General features: G+C 59.3%; 1 protein-coding gene across 3 annotated transcripts in view; it reads right to left on the reverse strand.

Moving 5' to 3' along the window:
- The window catches only part of ADGRG1 (adhesion G protein-coupled receptor G1), a 37,910-nt gene extending 22,560 nt beyond the window's left edge, over positions 1 to 15,350 (reverse strand). The window contains exon 1 of one of the 3 annotated variants that reach the window (XM_044256066.1): positions 15,247 to 15,350. The gene's annotated coding sequence lies outside the window, so the exon portion shown is untranslated. Of the gene's footprint in view, positions 1 to 7,846; positions 8,205 to 15,246 lie in introns of those variants that run through there. The other 2 variants (XM_044256067.1, XM_044256065.1) reach the window with 2 other exon arrangements.
- Positions 15,351 to 17,979: the final 2,629 nt, after the last annotated feature.

Genomic DNA, 17,979 nt, shown 5'->3' on the forward strand with positions numbered 1-17,979 from the left:
GTCTCTGCCAAAGACATTGACGAGGCTCACGACACACTGCGGACCAGAGCGGAGTGTGGGACAAAAATGATGAGGCTCATTTTACCAATCAGACAGCTGAGGCTCAGGAAGCAGCATGACTGCCCAAATCACAAGCTAGCGGCCTCACACCCCACCACTACCACCTGCCCCTGTCCTCCCCCACCCACCAGGCATTCACCAACTCCAGCACACTAGCCTTCTTTCTGTCCTGAGACACACCTCAACATAGCACATCCTTTCCTGGACCCCTTCCCTAAATCATTTCTTCTTAGTCCTTATTTTGAGTATCACCTCCCCCAAGAAGCCATCCATGATTACCCAGCCAAAATTATCCTCCCCACCATCACACTCTTCCACGCCACCTTATCTTCTTAATTTTACAGTACTTAACGCCGTCTGAGATGCCCCTTCCGTTTGCTTACTTGCTTTCCATTTCTCAACACTTACTGTCTGGTTCACCAGTTGAATCTCCTGTACTAGTGTTATCCTTGGTCCACAGTAGATGCTGCGTGACTGCTGGTTAAGTACAAGAATGAATGAGACAGAGCTGGGATTCTCAGCCAGGTCAGGCCAGTTCCGAGCCAATTCCTGAGGCTATACTTCTGTTCCAAAAATGCCACTGGGGCAGGGGTTCCAGGATCAAGCCCTCCTGACTCCCCAACCTCTGACTGGCTCGGGGGCATAAACATCTTTGCCAAGTGCTTGATCAGAGAGGGAGTCCCTAGACTGTGCACAGCTTGAGAATAGGGATAGGACCTAAAATGCCAGCCTTGCATTTCCTCCAATACACAGCTGCCTGGTAAAGGCTCTGAAAAGTCCTGCAGTGAAGAAGCCTGGGAGCCCAAGCCTTTCCTAAATCACTAAGACCACAAACAGACTTTCAAAGTTGCTAGATTAGGTGATGTCTGAGATCCCATCTGAATTTGTGATCACTGAACCTTGGGTTTTCTCTGGACTCAAAAACAGTTATTATCCCAGGTCCCTTGACAGCCTATTCCTATGGCCCAGGGCTAAGAAGGGACCCAGGAAGGAATTTGCCATGAAGGTGGGTCCCATTCCCACCAGTGCCAATGCTAAACTTCCATCTGGACTCCTGTGGCCTCCCCCAAGGTGGGGCAGGGAGGGGAAACTGTACATTTCTGTGGCCAGGGAAGATCCTGGGGTCTAGGACCCTGACGATGGGCAAATCCCAACGGCCAGCATGCAGAGACTTACAAGGCAGCAGGGAAGCAGGGAAGGAAACCACGTGGGAGCACAGATCATATGAAGTGCGCCTAATGTCCCATAATGTGTGTGCCTGCCCACTCTATGAGGTGGGCACTATTGTGCCCATTTCACAGCTGAGAAAACTGAGGCTCAGCCATGGGAGAAGCTGTTTGCCCACGGCTACACGGCTGGTAACTGGACCCCAATCCAGTTCCATACACTCCTTTGCCTGCACTGCTCTGCATGGACCCCCTGCCTGGGACTCTCCAGGACACAGAACAGAAACGTCACTAACTCTAGGGGATTGGATAGGCAGCTCCACGAGGCTGTGCTGCACCCAAAACCTCACAGCCCAGGAACAGGGGCTGGGTCCCTTCATCCCTACACCCATGGGGTCTGCGAACACTTCTACCCTTCCTGGACGGAAGTTACTGAGGCTTCCAGCTCTGTGGGAGACAGCATCCGAGAGCAGGAGCTGAGGCGGGACCCCCGGATGTGCTAGCACTTGCTGCAGTGTCTCTGCGGGGGAGCACCGGCTGTCCTCCCAGCAACAGCTAGTGATGGGCACTGCTCCCCGGCCTGCCCCACCCCCATGCCTGGCCAGGCACCAGGACCTGGGAATCCCTGGCTCCCAGCCTGGAGAGAGGACCCCACCCATCTCATTTGGGCTGTGTGCCTAGGTAGCAGAGCCCGAGACCGGGTGGCAGGTGCGGCCACAGACGCAGGATAAATACAGCTTTAAGGAAACTGGGTGAGGACTCCTTCCGGGCCTGCCCGCTGTCCACGGCTCTCATGAGGCCCTGTCACATGCAGGTGTGTGGGAGGGGGAAGCGCCACGGGGTCAGGAACACCCCTACCCAGGTAACGTGCCCATTGGATAGGGAGAGCAAGGGACAACATCAGCTCCCTGATGACTTGGGGTGGGTGTGTCCCCTTCTGGATCCCTCCCTCCCACCCTCCAGACTCCCTCCTACCCCATCCCTGTACATCTTCCACCCAGTCCACCAGATGATTGGGAGGCCAGCGGGAGCCTCCCAAGGATGCCACTGGATGGCGCTACTGGTGGGAGTCTGGGCACAGTGACAGGCAAGGCTCTGGAGTCCCACCTGCCCCCAGACATGGCCTGATGCCATGTGGATGACCAGTGGGCTGGCTACTTAGGGACTTCATGCCTGGGGACGATGTGGGACTTGGACACCTCTCCCACTCAGGGCCAGAAAAGCGCGGGGCTGGAAGGAGCCGTAAAGAACCCCACCTGCTGCTCCAGTTCCCTCTACAATTCCCTGCCGAACTTAAACGCTTGCAGGGATGGGAAGCTCACTACCTCAAGTGGAAGCAGCCATCTGTGGTGCCAGGGGCAACGGTCCAGGCCTGCGTTCAGGCCCCCACTACCACCGACTGTCCAGGGAACGTGAGACCTACTTCCTTATCTGTGAAATGTAGATAAGGATTCAAATCTCCAGGGGCCAGCAGTACTCAAGACTGGATAAGGGTCTTCACAGGCAGTGAAGCTCTATGCACCAGAAGGGGTGGGTGTTTATGAGTCTCTCCAAGCGTTTGGCACTTAGCCAGATAGTGGCACAGCCAGAGGAGCAGTAGGCAGAGGGCACCAGGCCAAACATGACTCAGTTGCTCCCACTAGCCCCTGGGGTTCAGCCCTCACATTTGTCACCATGAAGACAGGTGGGTCTAGGCAGTTGTCCCCCCTGCCACAGGGTCAGAGACCTAAGGAGCTAACCACAGAGCACCCCCCCCCCGAGAGCTATGCTTGTCCAGGGACCCAGAGGGGGCCTGCCACCTAGTGCAGGTGAGGGGCCGAAAAGCCAAGGAAACAGCCCAGCAAAGGAATAACCGTAGAGTGCTGCCCAAGGAAACAGGCCCAACTTGGACTCAGGCCCCAGGACAATGGCCAAGCGGTCAGGCCTGGGGTCAGAAAGCAGAGCAGGAGGGAGTCCCATTCTTGAAGAACACCATGCCAGCAGACCAAGATCCCATTGGATGGGAGTGTCCAAGGGTCCCCCACAGGCTCTGGGGGCCTGGTGACTTTCCAATGACATCATGGGAGCACAAGGCTGGATAAGCTCACTGTTGCTTCCTGAGATCTTGGTGGTGGCCCAGATCAGTGGCAATGACAATATCACTTACGGTGTGCCAAGCGTGACACTCAGCACTTAAAATACAGTGGCTCACTTCACCTTCTCAAGGGACCATTATCAGCCTCATTTTAAAGATGAGGGAAACAGGCACAGAGAGGCCAATACACCTGTCCAAGTTCACACAGTTGATGGAACCGAGACAGAACCAGACAGCCCCAGAGCCAACATGTTGGGCTGCCTCTCCCAGGGGCACAGCTGAGCTGGGCGATGGAGGAGCAAAGTTCTGGGACAGCTCCGCGTGGGGTTCTACTGCCCATGGGGGCTCCAGGGGGGCAGCCATCTCAGCTCATCTCCCACAGGCCTCAGAGAGAGATTAGAAACTGAGATGTCTTCGTCCCCATTTTACAGCATAAGTAATGAGGCTTTGAGAGACTGAGCTGCTCATTCAAGGTTGCTTTTCCAGGATTTGAACCTAGTTCTAACTCGGCCACCACATGACCTTGAAGACAACTCTTCAGCCCGGGGTTTAGGGAAGGCCTCTCAAAGCGGCTCAGTGAGCTGAGTACACACTTCCCACCCCGGGGCGGCTCCAGACTCATCCCAGCAACCACCCTGCCCAGGGATGGGACTCTTGGCTCTGTGTATCATAGGGACACTGAAGCCCAGGTAGGTCACAACCTTGGGCCCCTGTGGCCCCCTGCTTACCCCTGTGGGCCTTGAAAGACAAGGCTGGGGCTTCTGGGAGGTGTAAGGCAGAGGCCTGAGGACAGGGCAGAGAGACCTGAGAAGCGGCTTGAGAGTCTCCCCTTGTTGCTTATCTGGAGTTCATCGAAGCGGCCCCCTTTAGAGGGAAGCCAGGCTGGAGCCATTAGCTGCAGACTGGCCAGCCTTGCAAGGACCGGGCACAGGGCTGGCTCCCACAGAAAGGTCCTCGCCCTCCACCCCAGGCCGCCTCCCTATAACCTAGAGCCCATTCCACTGATGCCTAGAAGCTCTGCCCCCTTCTCGGGGGGGCTCAGCCTTTATCTCTGCCTGCCTGGGAACAGCCACGCACACCACAAACTGTCTGAGCCTGAGCCTGCGGCCGCTCAGGAACCCAACACCCAGCCCACCAACCTTCCCACCAGGTCCTGCCAGAGCCCAGGTGGCCCCAGCTCTCCCCAGGGGGCAGGCAGGATGAAGCCCCACCCCCAAGCCTGGGTTGTTGCTAGCTGTCCCTGGGCCTCAGTGCCCCCTCCTGTCCCATGGAGGAGATCTTAGGATAAAGGCCCAGCAATCCCTCCTTCACGTGTACAACAGCCCCCCCAGTGGGGACACTATTGTTACCCGCTTTTTCCAGATGAGGACCCTGAGGGAGACGCCCCAGGTCACATCACCAGAGAGGAATAAAGCCAGGACTCTCCCCAGGCAGACCGGCCTCCGTCTCTCCGTGGGTCCCACAGCAGAGCGCGGGCTCGGCAGGGGCGGGGCTGGGCTCTCCGACAGGGACAGGGCACGGGCTCTCTGGCACCCAGCACGGAGCCCAGCCTGGCCCAGGAGCCCTGTCCCAACTGAGGAGGCCAGGGCAGCACGGTGGGCAAGATCGCAGACTCTGGAGCCCCAAAGACAAGCAGTTCCTCGTGGGTAAGACTCCCGTGCCTCAGTGTCCTCGTCTCTCAAGGGGACAGTCGGAGCACCAGCCTGGCAGGAACAAAGGCGTGTGCAAAGCACAGAGCCCAGCGCCCAGCGGGGTCTCCAGGAAGGAGCTCCATGATGTTCTAGCCCAGGCCAAGCCCCCCAGAACCAGGGAGAGTTTGGGACCTCAGGGGCCCCGGATGGGTGCCTTGGCCCACCTGTTCTGAACCCGGCGGGGGTCAGACAGAAATTGTGTGTCCCGAGCTCTTCCCACGCCTTTGGCCCCTCTCCCCAGCAGCCCAGGTCTGACCCCAGAATCTGCGCGACTCCCCGAGTGCCTCAAGGATCTCCCGGTGAGGCATGAGGACCTGACCGGTAGAGGGTAAGCCCAGGGACCTTGAGGCCCAGCCAGCCCCTCCCCGGGTCTGACAGGCCCCTTTGTGGCAGCCCAGCCCCACTCCCCACTTGCCATCTGCCTGGTCCCTGGGCTCCTGCTTCCCCGACTGCTGGGTTTGCTCACGTGACGCCCCCATCTGCTGGGAATCAGAAGGCAGGGTCTGGGGGTGCCATGTGCTCCCCTTACAGCCATGCCCCTGGCTCTTCACCCCTGCCCTGCAGGAGCCCACCTGTGTCTGCATCCCTGGAAGGGGCCCCGCCCCTGCCCCCCACCCTCTACCCCCACCCATGCTCCAAGCTCTGCTGAGGACCAAGGGGCCTGTGGCCTGGCTCAGCCAGAACACGGAGCATGGTCCACGTGACCCCCTTCAAGGCTTGCCTGCCTCCCCCTCCCGTCTTTGTCATACCCGCCCTGCTAGGAAGGCGATGGCCACAGCACACAGACCCTGCCTCTCTCAGCTGCCCTCCCTTCAGCTGGGGGCCCCCTCCCTCTCTGTCCCCATAGCCAGGAAGCTGCCTTCCAAGCACAAGCGAGCGGTGGACCCAACAGCCTGGACTTCGGGCAGCCAGGCCATCCCACCTCACAGCCTTACCCTCCCCATCCTGTTGGGGTCATAGCCAGGGCACCCAGCCCCGCCCCCGCCAGCACCCATCTGACCAGGCTGCTGGTCACAGTGCCATCCCCCACCTGCAGTGCACAGGGAGACCTGCTGGCTTGGCACTCCAGGCCCCAGAAAGTGACCCGTGGCAGGTCTCCTGTGCCATCACCTGCTCCATCTCCCACAACCATCGTTCCCAGCCTTTTCCATGCAATGGTCTCTGCCCAAAACGCCCCCCACCCCAAACTCATATATGCACTTCAGTCAACCCCTTTACCCCTCCCCACAGGTCTCCAAGCCCAGCCGGGTCCTCCTCCCAGCTCAGAAAGCTCTCTACCTCTCCGCGAGCAATATTCTGCCACTCCTCAACCCCAGACCCTCATCATCTCATTTATCTGTGTCCCTGACGAGCCAGGCTGACCAGCCCCTGTCCAGGGGCCCAGGACACCGAAGCCAGCACCCACAGTGCACACAGGCTGCCTAGCACAGTCTCTCTCCCACGGACCGTGCCCGGACTGGTGTCCTTCACACGGGAACACCCTTGAAGCCAAGCCCCAGGACCACAGGCAGAGCAAGCTATCATCACCCCTACATACCCATTCAGCAGCTGGGACAACTGAGACCCAGAGAGAAAGAGACAGGCAAGGTGCTGTGACTGAGGAGGACCTGTATCCCAGATCCCCCGGGGTCCCTGCCACAAAGGGGATTAGGTCTGGCCCCCAAAGCAGCCCAACCTCTAGACACTGGCATGGAAGTCTCCAGGGGACCCTGGCCTGGGTTCTGGGGAACCAACTCAGCAGCTGGTGGCTCTCACTGACAGGGAAGGCTCCTTCCCCCTCAGTCTCCAGCCCCAAGAAAGCCCCTCTGCCATCAAAGTGCTCACAGGGAGGGCGCAGGGGCTTGGCCCTGAGTTTGGGCCACCCATGAGTTCTCAGACGCCTTAACTGTCTCATTCATTGCCCCCACCGCCAGGATACCAGGCACACAGTAGGCACTCAATAAATGCTTGCATGAGTAACTTCTTTGTTGCTCTGGAGCCACAAAGGCTCTTCCGACCCACCCTACCAGGCAGGATGGGAGTTGGGGTGAAGGGGTGAGAGGTTCCTATCTGAATATAAGCACCCCCAACCCTCCTCAGGAAAATGAGCTCCAGTCCCTCCCGTGGGGCCAAGGGAGACCCCAGCTCAGCCCCGCAGGAAGGAGGTTGGTTGGGGAAGAGGAGGGAAGGGAACCAGGAACCAGTAGATCCCCACCCCGCCCCCCCCAGCACGCCCCCCCCCCCCCCCGCCGCTGTTACAGGGCAGGCGCTGCGGGCGCCTGGGGAGGAATTCCTATCAGTGCCACACACATGGGAGCGCCAGGGTCTGGTGGTTTGCGGGTCGGAGGCTCCAGCCGCAAAGTCTGCTTCCCCATCTACCTTCCCCTACTTCCCGGGACCCTCTCTCAGACACCATGGCCGGGGGCCACTGTGGCCTGTGTGGTGAGGAGTCAGACTGCCCCTGGTTCACTTGGACACCCCCGGACCCCGCCCTGGGCACCTGTGGACAAAGCCCTTTCTCCCCGAGGCTGTACCCTGGACCTTTATCCCTAGACTTGAGACATGACCTGGGAGCCTCAGTTCCCCTATCTGCAGTGGGAGCAGGAGTGGGGACTTATCTCACAGATCAGAGAGCAGACCATAGCTTGCTGGACCTAGTGACTGTACCACCCTGAGCCTCAGTTTCCCTAGCTAACAAATAACAAGAGGCCCCGAGAGATTTCATCCTGTGGGGCCCCGTCCCCTTCTGAGACACCTCCCTGCCCATCCCGGCCAACCCTGCAGACCCCTCTCAGCAGAGTTCATCTGGGCTGGCTGCCACCAAGAGACTTCCCAATTCCCTGTTACACCACCACCCTGCCCTCCGCCCCACACACCGCATCCCTCCTCCTTCCCGCTGTCACGCCCTTGATCTGGTACCCGGTACTGATGGCAGGTCCTGTGTGGAGACAGGCAGCAGGAACGCCTTTCTCGATTCACCTCAGAGGCTTAACCCACCCGCCAGGGTCCGGCTGCCCCCAGTGGGCGGGCTGGTGAGCGTGGGAGGTTCCTGGCTCCTCTCTTGCGGCAGAGCAAGGCGAGCAGGGAGCCGCGGAGGAGGTGGCGTATGTTTGCGGTGGGGGGGACGCCCCCCTCCTGCCCCAGTCGGGCTCCTCCCTCTTCCCTAGCTTGGCTTGGATGACGGGACCTTACAGTGAGTCACAGATTTCTCGAGGGAGGCAGGAGGGGGCAGCGCCGAGAGAGCTCTGGCCGTGACCCTGGGGGATGCCCGTGACTCAGCGCTGGGCAAAGGGGCACCTCATCCTCACCACCCATCCAGGCAGACAGGTGCCAGCGTGGACAGACAGCCCCGCTGCGGATAACTCTGCCTCCCCGCCCTCCATCTGTCGCTTCCCCCACCCCCTGGGGCTCTCCCACCACCCCCCCCCCCGCAAAGTTCCCGCAGAGAAGCCAGGGTTGCTATGGCAACCGGCCCCTCAGATACTGTGCTCCCCCCCTCCAAGGCGCAGGCGACAACTGCCCCTTCCTGAAGGAGAGTCCAGAGACTCCAGCCTCCTTGGCAGCCGACAGAAGCCGGCAATGACCGGCAGAGCGGAAAGCACTTGGGGGAGGGCAGGGGTGTCAGGTGGCTTGGCATGTGGTCAGTCAGGCCACCTGACCTCGAGCCCTCCTTGATCCCCAGTTGTCATAGCAAAGGGACATATCCCAATGCTCCCCAAGTTTCAATATTCCAATACTCCCATTCCAAATTCTGAGACCCCAGGGGTACAGCTGCTGGGCCAACGGGGAAACTGAGGCCCAGGTAAGGAAATATTCCTGGTGGTTTCCAAAAGCCCAAAAAGAAAAATTGGGGAACAGGCTCATCCCTTCTGGCCACCAGCCTCTCAGCGGCTTGCTCCCACTGCTTAGGTTCATAACCACCCCGAGAGTCAGGAAGCTCTGGACGGCTCATGGACTGCCCTGCCAACCTAGAGCTCCTCATCTTCCCTCATCCCCACCCGACTCCCAAGTCAAAGGTGCCATAGGAATTTCACAGTATAATGAGGGTAAGGGATGACAGCAATAATAATGATGATGATGATTACATATACTGACCATTTACAGCATTCCAGAACCTTCCCTCCCATCAACACCATAGCACCACCGGTGTTGCACCTCACCAGAGGTGAAGAGGTGAGGGAAGAATGTTGCTCGGGCCAGTGCCCGGCACTTGATGAACCCTCAATAAATATTCGCTGTGAATGTGGTGATGAAGAGGGGAGAGCACAAGGTGGAGAAATACAGCTCAGAGAAGGGAATTCACTTGCCCAAGGCCACCCAGCAGGGAAGCGGCAGAGCTGGGATGGAGGCCCAGGAGGTCTGGCTCCACACAGCGCTCCTGACCACTCTTGAATCCAGCATCCCCAGACCCCTGGCATGGGGCCGAGTGCTGTAGACCCCTTCTCTTCCTGAAAGGATCTGCATTCTGGAAAAGGAACCTGCAAAGTCCCCCGAGGCCACATGAATGGAAGCCTTTTAGGCGGTCTAGGAGGCCAGGGGTCTGCTGCGAGAGAGAGGTACCCCTCACCTGCCTGCATGGATACAAGCCACAAAGAGAAAGGCAATAAAGCTAACGGTGAGGGTCAGGGAGGCCCCCGGAGTTGCCAGGAAGCCAGTGTTGTGCCCTCCAAGCAATCAGCGGCAGGCGGGCACTGTGGGCACTCGGCCCGTGTCTGGCCCACGGTTCCCTCCCACGGCCACAGTGGGCACTCGCTCCCTGCCAGGGCTGGAGGGGCCAGGAAACAACGGTGCGGAAGTGAGTTATCCAGAAAGAACGTGGAGTCCCTGACGTGCAATGTCCCTGAGCAAGTTGTCGCCTCTTAGCCTTGGTTTCTCCAAAATCCATCCTCTGGGGCCAGGCCAGCTGGTAGCCGTGGCAGCCTCAGCTGTCCCCCGGGGTCCAAGCCACAGGAAGCAGTCCCTCCCAATACACATGCCCCACAGAGGGTGCTGACCAGGCCCTCACAGGTGGAGTGGTAAAGGCACCACTCTGCTGGCAGGACATCTGAGCAAGGGACACAGAGCCTGGGCCCAGCTGCCCCTTGGACCATGTGGGAAAGGCCCATGTGGTGAACTGGCCCGGGCAGGAGGTCGCTTGCCAAGCTCTGCCTGCCCTGTCACCTTCGGGCTTCTCAGAGACCTGTCATGTGCTGCGCACGGTGCCAGGCTCCAGGGCAGGGGTGGACAGTGGGCCCACCCTGTCCTGAGTCTGGCTTACATTAGGGTGACACTGGGAGTCAGTTCCTGGCATTGAAGAGCTCCCAGAGTGCTCTGGGGGTCACAAATGAGAAACCCCATAAATGACTCTTCATCATAATAGTACCTATTATTAGTACTAAGCCGAACTGATAACAGCTGCTATGTCTACAGGGTTCCCTGTCAAGATGCCTATTTTAGGGGGACTGCTGTCATTTCATCCCCCCCAAACCTGTGGGCTGGGTCCCCAGCAAGAGAAATTCAGCAAGAGAAATCCTGGTTTGGACTCCAGGGGCTTGTGCCAGCAACGTGGGTGGGCTGGGTAGAGGGGAGGTCCAGAGGGCACTGGAGAACATAGAGGGAGAAGCTGGCAGGGGGAGGCTTCGGTCCAAGACCCCGAAGCAGCGTTAGGACCCCCTAGCCCACATGTGAAGGTGAGGGGAAGGGAGAGATGTATGTCAGAAACTGCCCTGAAACATGGTGGGGGTGAAGGCAGGGGTGCAGATCTGGGAGGCAGGGAAGAGGCTGCCCTTGGATACAGTGGAATGGGGTGGACTGCGACATGTGGGGGAGCCTTCCAACAGGCCACTTGAAATGCTTCTCCTCCAGCTTCTCCTCCCAGCTCTGCCAGCTGGGTCACTCAGGCTCCCTCTCTCCGGTCACCCACCTTCTCCCCTATCCTGGGGAGACAACACCAGCGCCATAGGTAATAATTAACAAGGCCACGCCATAAAGCTCGCAGCCCGGGCACGAATGAACAGCCCTGATGTCCTGGCGAGGGCCCTGTTGTTCAGAACAGCCTGAAGATGAAACAGAAACGGGACTGCCGGGCAGGTGGGAGCCGATCTGCGACTGCGTGTGGCCCCCAGGACAGGGTAAGAGGACGGAGCTGGGAGGCCCCGCTGTGACAGAGCTAGGGGAGAGACCTCCTCTTCCTCCTCCTCCTCCTCCATCCTCACCCCCCGCCCCCCCAGGGCCTTGCAGGCAGTGAAGAGCCGTGCCCCCCTGTGGGAAGGATCATGGGCCACCACTGGCTGCTAGGAGGTGGGTCTTTATTGGACAAGAGCATTTCAAGTCCGCCCTTGTCCCTTTGCAAGCTGAGTGGCCTTGTAAAGCACCGAGAGCCACGCCTGGCACACAGTAGGTGCGCGACAAGTACTGGCCAGTGTCATTGCAGTTATCATAAAGTCAACACAGATGCCAAAGGCCTGGCACTCCACAGTTTGCAAAATTCTTTCTTCTTTTCTTTCCTTTTTTTTTTTTAACTTTTATTTTTATTTATTTGACAGAGAGAGAGAAATAGATCACAAGTAGGCAGAAAGGCAGGCAGAGAGAGGGGGGAAGCAGGTTCCCTGCTGAGCAGAGCGCCCGATGCGGGGCTCGATCCCAGGACCCTGAGATCATGACATGAGCTGAAGGCAGAGGCTTAACCCACTGAGCCACCCAGGCATTCCAGCAAAGTCCTTTCATGGCCAACATCTCCTCTACAAAAACAGTGATGACTGTTCCCATTGAACAGACTTGAAAACTGAGGCTTGAAAAGAGAAACTTCCCAAAACCTCATGGCAGGTCTGCTCCAGATCCGGGGCGCAAGCCTGGGTCCCGGGATCCAGACCCCGTGCTTTGTGGCCAGCACTCCCAGACACCTCCCAGTTCATTCCCGTGGGAAAGCCTTCTGGCCACAGTCGCGGGGGCGGCCGTAGACCCACGATAATACCACCTCTCGTCACAGCCGCCCCAGGGCCCAGCATGGATGGCGTTGCCCATGTGACTCAGCCACCCTCACAAAGGGAGCTGTGTGCCTGGGCCCTGGGCCCGCCTTCCCCACCCACTGCTTATCCCCCCACTAGAGAAGGAACAGGGAGCCCAACGGATCCAAGACTTGGGAGAGCACGGCCCCCCCCCTGCCCCATGGGCCATTAAAATGGGACAAGTCTAATGGAGATTCAAGCCCAGGCTTGGGGTGCAAGACATTGGTGCCAGTTCCAAGGGTGGACTGCCAGGCCAGGCAAACCAGAGGGCGGAGACCTGGCAGGTCCACACCTGGTTTTCTGAGCACTTATTTGGAGGTCTAAGGACAGGCTGGACCCAGTTGACTCCCTTAGGGGTGGAGCTGAGGCCGGGGCCCGGCTCACCTTTACCTGCAAAGGATTTCAGAAGCTCTGGAGCTGGTGGTCAGGGCACCTGTCCCAGCATTGGCCCTCTTGCCACCCCTCCCCCTGAAGGTCTGAGACCAGAGTCCATGCACCCCTGTTGCGCACTGCATGCCAGGCAGGTGACTTTCATTCCCCCCCACAATTCTGCCAAGGACGCCTTGTCCTATCTGCTGGGGGAGGAGACGGAGTCGGGGTAGAGGAAAGGGAGCCAGTCCAAGGTCACACAGGATTTGAACCAGAATCTAACTCCATGGCCTTGAAACTGCCCCCAGTACCTCCTTCCTTGTTCCAGTGGCATCTTGACCTCATGTAAACAAAAAGTGGCCTTGGGCCCAGCACAGACAGGCAGGCAGGCAGACATCCCCCCTGTTCCTGTCCCTCTGGGAGGAGACCACTATAGACCACAGGTCCTCACAGGGTTCAGGCTGCCTGGGCATCCGAGAACCACCCCTGCTGACCTCCCAAGGAGGCAGGCACACCTGGGTGCCCAGCTGCCTGAGATAGAAGGTAGACAGAGCTACCACCCCCTCTTTCCAGGCATGACGGAATGTCTGACCTCAGCCCAGCCCCCAGCTGCACTTGGCAGGAGGTTCAGATCCAGCCAGAACAGGCCTGGAAGGTCATACCAGGAACCCTCCCGCCTCTCAGCATCAGAAGCCCCTGAGCCCCAGGCCAAGGATGGGCCTGCCAAAGAGGGACCACAAGCTCTCTCCCCACCCCTACTTCCACACCAGCGAGGCTAGGCCACTCTTGCCATGGGAAACAGGTGCAGGGACAGGCATCTGGAGGCCTGGGTTCCTAAGAGGAGATCCTAGCCATCTGTGAACATAGGGCCCTGCTTTATAGCTCAGGGGATCGGAGTTAGGGGATCTTGGGGGGCACCTTCCCACTTGGCCTCTGGAGCCAGCAGTAGAGCTGGGAAAACCGCTCCTCCCAAGGGGCCTCTGGGTGCCCCGCTCAGGCCTGGGGGAGACTCAGTGACCAGGAGGCTCCAAACTGTCCCTCATCCCTCCTAGACTATCCCCCCCACCACGGCATGGCCCCGGAGTCCTTCAAATAGTGCCACATGGGACCTGACACCACAGTGTCCAGCTCCGAGCATTCAGTGCTGTGTCCCCAGGTCTGAGATGGGGACATCAGGCCATCTCACTGGGAGAGCGGTAACGGGTGCTGTTACTACCCTGGGCTCTCTTTTAAAGGCGAAGTCCTTCAAGGTTGGGGGCAGTGCGCAGACGAGACTTCCAACTCCTCCCCGCCCCGCAACTGTTCAGACAGGAGGGCTGGGGCAGGCTGCCCCGCTGATGTCTCTGTGGTCGTGCCCCTTCTGTCAGCGACTCCCTGGGCCCTGGACTCTGAGGTCTGGGTGGCAGCTGCTCGGGGAACCAAGACTTAGGCCTCTGGTCCGGCAGTGAGTCATTGTAGCTCCCACACAGAGGGAGGCAAATGAGGCCCAGAGAGGTGGGGCGACACCCCGTCTGACGGCCCAGCAGTATACAAAGGTGCTAGGACTGGCTTTGTCTCACAGGTGACAAAGTGCCACCTCCCTTGACTGCCAGAGTGTCCCCAGAGCCCTGGATCTCGACTTTGACCAACCCGGTGTGAAAGGAGAAAGGCGGGCCCCTTCTCCTGGACACCAGCCTCCCCGTGCCCGCAGAGTGAAGGTGCTGGCCGCTGGGGAGAGGAGGAGGCCGGTCTCCTCACCCAGGACTCCAGCGGCCCCCGCTTCTCTCTCTGGAAAAGAAAAGAGCCGGAACCGGACCTTTCTGGTGGCAAGCCTACAGAGCGCCCGGTCTCCGGCCCCAGGAGTCCCCCCAACGGCTCCCAGAAGCCCTGCCTTCTGCATACGTCTCCTCCCAGCAGCCAGGCCGTCGCCGGGGTCTCCCCCCAAGTGCGGGGGCGCAGATGGCTCACGAGGCATAATGGGGCAGCGCTGACAGCTACTCATTAGTAGGGCCTGTCTAATTAACGGAGGGAACGTGGGGCGCCCATTTTGCTGCCCACACACCCCGTGGGAGCCAAGTGGGTAAGGGCAGAGCTGGCGGGGCGCCAGGTTCCTCCCACCCACAGCCACCCACATCTGTCTGTCTGGCCGTCTGGCACGTGCGGCTGGAGAAGCAAAAGGGCTGTGAACTGTGGGGTGAGGGCTGCTTCAGTCAGTGTTTTCACATCATCACCCTTGCCCGGCCCCCTGGGGATACAGACAGGGAAACCACCCAGGGAAGGAAGCTCCCAGGCCCTTTCCCCCATTATGGCTCTCCCGTCCTCAGCCACCCCGCAGGAGTCTCATCACAGGGACCTGAGGGACTTGGGGAAAGGCTCAGAACCCTGTGCTGGCCAGACAGGGCAGGCACGTCCCCAGGCCTGGGCCCTGTCCCCTCCACTCAGCTGACCAGGGCAGGCTGTCTTTCTCTTCCTTGTCAGAAGTCAAACAGCCTGGGCCAACCTGCTCCCAAACCGGTTTCCCTTGGGATCCTAGGAGGAAACGGGCTCTGGGTGCTGGGGGACGGAACAGGCAAAGACCTGGGTGCCTGTCTCCTGCCTCCCTGTCCGAGCCCTGGGACTTGCAACCTCACCTGGGTCCTCAACAATGCACAGCACCCCCCCGTCCCCCAACAGCCGCCCTGTGCCAAAATGACCCCCACATCGGCTCCACCCAGCCCACACTCAGAGCAACAAGGGGGAACCCCAGCACAACCAGGGCCTCCAAACCTGCCCAGAACCCTGAGCAGACCCAGGGCCAGGCCTCCTGCATGCCCTCAGGGCCCGGAACTGGACCTGAGAGCCTGCCCACAGGCTGATTACGGAAGGTGGGCCAGCCTGAGAGCCCGAATTTTCCTGCCCCGTCCTCCACCACCAACAGCGACCAGTGATCGACGGCTTCTTACCTCCGAGTCTCCAGTCTTGGCAGCCCCCTGGCCGGACTCCGCCTCCTCCGCAGACACCTCTACCTCCTCCCAGGGCTCACGCACCAGCCTGAGCTTGTCTGGGCAGGCTGTCCCAGGTAAGGCTCCGCCTGCCTGTCTTGAATTTCCGGCTGGCCTCCGCCTCCCTCTCTCAATCCCAGATTTCTCTATAGGGTCTGCCCGGATCCGGGGGCTGAGAGCCCCTCACCCCTGGCCTCAGCCCTCCATGAGTTTTCAAGACCTCTTCCCAATGCATGGGCTGCTGGCCTGCCCAGGGGCCCTGGAGGAGCCTGGAGGAGCCCCCGTAAGGGGGTGCTGGCCCACCTTCCATAATCATCACCTTCCTGATTGTCCTCCTGCTGCCTCCCTGAGCTCAGGCCCCACGTGAAACCCAGGCCCAGGCTTACCCGCCTATAGGAAAAACAAGTCAACAGCCCCCAGCTGGCTGGAGGGGGTGGTAAGACAGCGCTACAGGGGGATGGAAAATGGGGTGCCCAGTCTCTACCCTCAGAACCTTCAGTCTCTTGCAGAACACAAAGCAAGAACTGAGACAGACAAAAGGGGGGCACAGGGATGGGCGCTTCATCCTAAGGAGGGGTTCAGGGAATCTGCTCCAGCCACCCCAGGGGTTGCAGAAACAAGTAGTCCAGACAGGCTCTGCCCCACCCCAGAGGCTCCCATGGGGGCCCTGGGCACATGCCTGCCAGCCTCCTCGACCACTGGCCCCCAGCCCGGCTTGGCCAGGCCCTGCCTCACCCTTTGTCCTCACCTCAGACCGGCATTTCTCCAGGGAGGGAGACCCAGGGCGGGGTCTATTCCAAGTTCTCACAGCCAGGAAACCTCTCCCCCAGGTGGCTTCTGATTCCAACCCCCACCCCCAGTATCCCCAGTACTGAGACCCGAGATACCACTCCTTCCAAGAAGTCCTCCAGGCATGGATTCATTCAACAAAGTCTGTATCCTATGCCGTTGTGGGCCACCCTGTGCTCTGAGAACCTTCCCTCACCTCTCCCTACCCCATGTGTCACCCAGAGCCCCCCTTGGACTCCCCCTTACTTGGGACCCATTCCCCAGTGTCAGAATTCTTCCTTTCTTATCTGTGTTCCCTGCCTGGTGCAGAGAAATTCTGGGTGACTGATAGGTGACAGGAAATGTGGGAAGACAAAACAGATGATGGGCTGATGGGAAAACGTACAGGGGAAGGACTCAGCCATGCTTTTAACATGTGCTTACCGACGACCTATGGCCCACCAGGCACTGTTCTAGAAGCTAGGGATACAGCAGAGAACAGAACACAAAAATCTCTGACCTCTTAGAGCTGGAGGGGGAGATAGATAATTAATTAATAAACCAATACATGTGAAATATACCCGGTAAGAACTATGGAGCAAAGTAAAGCAAGCAGAGGAAGGAGAAGAGAGGATTTGGTTTCAATTCTCTGTGAGCAGACTGGATGTGGCAAGGGAGGCAAACTACACAACGTTTGCAGTGAGGGCATTCCAGGTGGCTGGGACAGCACATACCAAAGCCCGGTGGTAGGTGGGCACTTGGTGTGCCTGAGGAACAAGGAGGAGGTGGGCAGAGCTGAACAAAAGAGTCAAGGTAGACATGAGAGAAGGGAGGCACAGGAAGGATGGATGGACAGATGGACAACAAGGGAATGGGGTGGAGAACTCCAATCTCAAGGGTGGGCTCTATCTATTGGCCACAGCTGAGACCCACTGGGGTTGCTGGTCCTGAGATAGCCTCCAACCGCTGTTCCCCTCCCCCCCCCCGGGGGCAAATTGCCAAGTGCAAGACGGCCCCTGCTCCGCCCACTGGCATGCATGCCTGCTCCGCTCAGCCGGAAGCCCCGGGCCCCCTCTGCCCCCATGGGCTGAGCACAGGTGACCCCAGAGAGACAAGCAGGCCTGCAGGAAGATAGTCTGACTCTTAAAGCCCCAGGGTTTCCCCAGGCCTTGAGAGCTGCACCTGCCCGTGACCAGAGATGCTGCGCACCCTGATAAGAACACCAGGGGAGTCCCAGTTTGTGACTGCTGGGCTCCCCACGCCCAGGTTCCATCCCCCTCACCCCACTCTGCCCTCAGGGCCCCTGACAGTGAAAGAATCGTGGAGCTTGACCCAGACAAGGAGGGGAGGCCTTGGCTCCACCCTCATTCCCCGGTGCTCTGGGCCTTGCTTAAACTCACTGTGCCTTAGGTCGGCTCTTTAAAGGAGGACATCTGCCTTTGCCCTGCTTGCCTTCTAGAGGAAAAGGAATGGGGTCAGCAACGGGCCCTGCCAGAGAAGCTACCTGTGGAGCATTTGCAGGGCTGGGGGCTTGGTCTCCAGGAGCTCCCCTCCCCCACCATCCAGGACTCCTTGCTTTACCCTCTGAGAAGGAGACCCTTATTAATGCAGGTTTTACAGGTAAAGGTGGGAGATGGGGGATTAGGAGTGTTAGGTAACACATCTGAGTCATACCCAGGAGGTCTGATCCAGGACTGGGACCTTTTCTCTGTCCTGGCCTCAGCCCAGCCTCCCTTTGCTCTCCCCCAGGCCCGCTCAGTGGGAAGTCTCAGGAAATACAGACTCCTTTATCTGGACAGGAGGGAAGTGGGGGGGGGGGGCACAAAGGGCTCCCAGCTCTGACCTCTGACACTCTTGTGGGACCATAGGCTCAGGCTCCACACTCCCTCTCAGAACGAATGCCACCCCCAAAGGCAAGAAGTGAGC

This window comes from Neovison vison, chromosome 7 (assembly GCF_020171115.1).
Source record: "Neovison vison isolate M4711 chromosome 7, ASM_NN_V1, whole genome shotgun sequence".
Taxonomy (NCBI): domain Eukaryota; kingdom Metazoa; phylum Chordata; class Mammalia; order Carnivora; family Mustelidae; genus Neogale; species Neogale vison.